The sequence below is a fragment of the Nannospalax galili genome, unplaced genomic scaffold, assembly GCF_000622305.1.
Source record: "Nannospalax galili isolate Female #2095 unplaced genomic scaffold, S.galili_v1.0 scaffold627, whole genome shotgun sequence".
NCBI lineage: Eukaryota > Metazoa > Chordata > Mammalia > Rodentia > Spalacidae > Nannospalax > Nannospalax galili.
In genome coordinates this window covers 1,576,933-1,581,154 of record NW_008355786.1, presented here as the reverse complement: position 1 = coordinate 1,581,154, position 4,222 = coordinate 1,576,933, and positions in this window count along the sequence as shown.

Here is a 4,222-nt window from a genome sequence, read left to right as displayed (position 1 = left end):
ATACTAACAACACAGTTGGTACCACAATGTGGATCTATTGCTGTGACGATCCTGACATGTTATTTTGAAAATAGGGAAGACTATGGACATTGCCATTACAAAAGTGGTTGAACACTTTAAGCAGAGCTTAACAGGCCATCCAAGTAGGATCTTGGAAAAGAAAAAGTGTTGAAAGTAATGTTGGTGATGATGGTCCATTTCAAGAGGTTTCAGAGAGGAACAAAGATTTTATTAACACCTGGAGTAGAGACCATTTGGGGGATATTTTGGCAAACAATCTGGCTCTTTTCTGCCTGCAGTTAGACACTTTATGTGAAGCTGGATTAAAAAGAAATGCACTAGACTCTTCAGTGGGAATAAATTCAAGACAGAGTGGCATTGGGTCTGTGATATGGTCATTACTGACAACTCTTATATGGTTCTAAGGTTAAAAGGAGCAAGTTGGACAGGGCAAAAAGAATAAAAATGTACAGTTTGTATAGAAAAGAGCACTAAGAAACTTAATATTAGAGAAATGTGTGTGCTGAAAGAGAGGCTAAAATTGTTACAGAGATTAGCACCATTAAGAGAGAGACCTTCTGAGTTTCTGCAGTGGAAAAATGGGAAGGGTGACCTCAGGTCAAGACCCCACCCGAGTAACTTTCCAAATTGTGAAAAAAAAAATAGTTTAAGGGGTTTTCTGCTTTTGGAAAGCAATTGCATACAAAAGCTATTGCTAATGGGGCTCAAGTACATCTAATGATGACAATTGAAATTGGCAATGTTGTTCCCAGGGTACTGATTTTGATGTAATTAAATTTGGAAGAGTTAGGGGCCCATGGAATTTTTTTCTTCCAGTTTAGGAAAGTCAGTGAGATGAGGTGAGGTGTGGCAATATGGGTGTTACTTCAAGGCCATGAGAGGCTGTTGATACCTGTTAGTCTACTACATGAAGCTGTGAAAGTGAAGCCTGGGTTGCACTGGAGAACCCAGGACGTTGCAGGTGGCATAGCTGTGGGACATGTGCCAGGGACTGATACATACAGGGAGTGGAATCACTCTAAGAATGAGATGTTCACCAAACTAGTAAGATTACATAGCTGATCAACATAATGTAAGTTTTGTTTCTGTTTTTGATTTCTGTGGGGTTATCTTGGGTTTTCTTGTTTTTTGAGATAGGGTGTCACTGTAGCCCTACCTGTCATGAAAATCACTATGTAGGCCAGGTTGGCTTCAATCTCACAGAGATACACCTGCTTCTGCCTCCTGAGGGCTGGGGTTAATGTATATGTCATCATGCCTGGTCAATATAATGTAAGTTTTTAAATCTATATTACATGAGTGAATTTTTTTTCCTTATTATGGCACACATTTCTGGCCAACCTGTCATGCATTTTGCAAATGATACTTATTTTACTGTTTACTATTTCTTTGAGAATTCCATAAATGCTATTTGATCAGAGTCATCCTTCCAGATCCTAAGTCTCTGACATCTTAACCCCTTTTTTTCCTACTCATTCATCTTAGTGTCTTCTATTTTAAGACCATTGAGTCTAATTTATGCTGCCAATGTGCCCTTGGGTGTGTGACCATCCACTACAACGTGGTCAACTTACTAGAAAACACACCTTATAGTAAACAGACTCTCCCTCTTTCAGCAGCTACCGATTTCCAATAGTTCCTCAGCTACAGGTGGATCATTGTTCCCACTTCTCACCCTTTCCATGCTGAAAATTTATCTGGCTTGAGTTTGTGCAGGTCTTACTCATGCTGTCACAAATACTATGTTTCCCTATATTCACCGGCCTTGTTATGCCTGGAAATTATTTTTCCTTATAGTCATTTACCCCTCAAATTTTTACAATTTTGTCCCTACTTCTAAATTATCTCTGAGCCTTGGGAGGAGACATATGCAATTTAAAGTCGAGCAATCTGCACTCTACTATTCTCTGCACCTTGACCAATTGTGAATTTCTGTGTTTACACAGAACAAACTTGTATTTGAAGTCAACTCACCCTGAATTTCAGAATCCATTCAACACTAAAATTTTTTGTAGGCTATTGTGGCCCGAATTCTCTCTGGGTTGCCTGCGTGATCAGACAAACAATATAACATATTTTATGTGTATTTATTAACTTATAAAGGGATGAGTACCCAGTGGCTAGCCCCCGTGCTGTGCCTCAGAGCCCGCCTTATCAGACCATGCCACACCCATAATTCTCTCAGGCCTCTGGGGCCACTGATTGTCCCAGGTCCATAAAAGTCAGTCCATTCTGTCTTTCAGCTGTTGCAGGCAGCATTCCCACAGCACCGCAGCTTCTCTGGCTCCGCTCACCACTTCCATTCCAAGATGGCTCCCAGCCAGGATCCCTGTAGTCCACGCTGTGTGGCAGGCCCCGCCCACTGGAGGAACTAGCCAATTGGAAGAGAGCTATGTACCTATAAGAAAAATAGCGTAAATCATTTCCCATTCAATACTACTCTGATACAAAGTAATACCATTCTTTCTTACATTATTTAAAATGGAAAAAATATAGATTCCCTCACACATTGAATCAAAGGCACTTTCTTAAAATGTGAATATAATATGATAGGATATAATCCAATCATTTGCTCACAAGATAGAAGATCCTTTGCTGTTGATTTTTATTCTTTTGGGGAGGGGGCAAACAGAGCTATGATTAGATAAATAAAACGTAATTTTTAGAAATCTAGCTACTTTTTGTGGTTGACATGGCCTTGCTTACACCAGAAACCTCACAGAGGTCCCACCAATGACACTCATTGTGATTTTCAAAACTTCTACATGTACTTGAAACCTTCCATTAATTGTACTTGAGGTGTAGTTTAAGATTTTTTTCTATCTTACATATTTTTAGTACAGATATTGAATTTGAAGGATGAGATGTTTGTTTTCATTAATTGTGCAAGAAGGATACAACCAAAACTTACTGGCTCTTTTGAGACTCACATTTCATTCATTAAACATCCATCGATCTGTATTTCAGAGTGTGCTCATCTCAGCAGTTCCGTATTGCTTTAGCCATCTGATGCTTTGATTGAGACTGGTTGATGTATTGCTTCCTTCCCATGTGTGGTGGTTTGCTCCTACTAATGGCTAAAGTATGTCCCTAGCAGACTGGCCCTAGACTTTTTCATATGTTTATGTACAATAAGGAAATCATTAATGAGGGAATATATTTGAATCTCATATTCCAATGTTTCTCTGGCTAAACTAAGCAAAAAGACAAAGCACAGTTCATTAGTGGAACATATGATCAAATAATTATTTCAATATAGGGAGTATCTGACATTAGGCAGCATGATTAGAATATTGTGCAACATCTTACCCCCAGAGAATCCTCTTCCAAATTTTAAGATACATAGTTCCGAGATGTTTGGGTATATAAATCCAAGATGTGCTGTAGTGAGAGCAGTCATCTGGAATCCAGTGCAGAATGGCATTGCTCTCTCTCTCTGTCCAGCATTGGATGCCTCCTTCAACCTTTAGACCATAGATTCAACTCTCCATCAAATGCTTAATAGCCATAATATACATCGCAACTCAACAAGTGAAAATGAAAACCATATTTTCTAATCTTTCTTTACATACAACATTTCCACTAACCAGCCAGTAAATCAAATCGTTAAACTGTGAGTTGATCCTCATCTGCATGAAGTCTTTAAGTGGTATCAAGTCTTGAACTGGCCTTCTTTTTCTCTTGCTTTTTCATTTTATTCTCATGTTTGCATAAGTACAAACATACAACATAAGTCTGAGAAACAGCAAATTTTTTTCTAAGTGATGGAGAACATCCCTGGATCAGCCCATGGGTTTAAGATCTACCCATCTATAAACTGAGAAAAGCAAATGTTGAAGATAAGTTGTGTATTGATACTTATCCTTAATGTTGATAGAGTAAAGTTTTAATTAGGTGAGTATGAAACTCACCTTTTACACATATCGCAATGTTAAATTATGCCATTGCTGTTCTAATACATCTAATTCTGTTAGTCTGTTTAGGCTGCCACAACAAAATACCATGTTTTTATATTCTCATGGAAAATGTAAAGCTAACATAACCAAAAAATCTTTACTTAGGCCAGGAAGATATGATTCTAATCCAGTTTTTTGGAGACAGAATAAAGACTCATTTTTAACAGCTCTCAGAATCCATACTCAGCCTTAGAACCATATATATATGTATAACATTATATATTAGAACTGTATATATATAAATA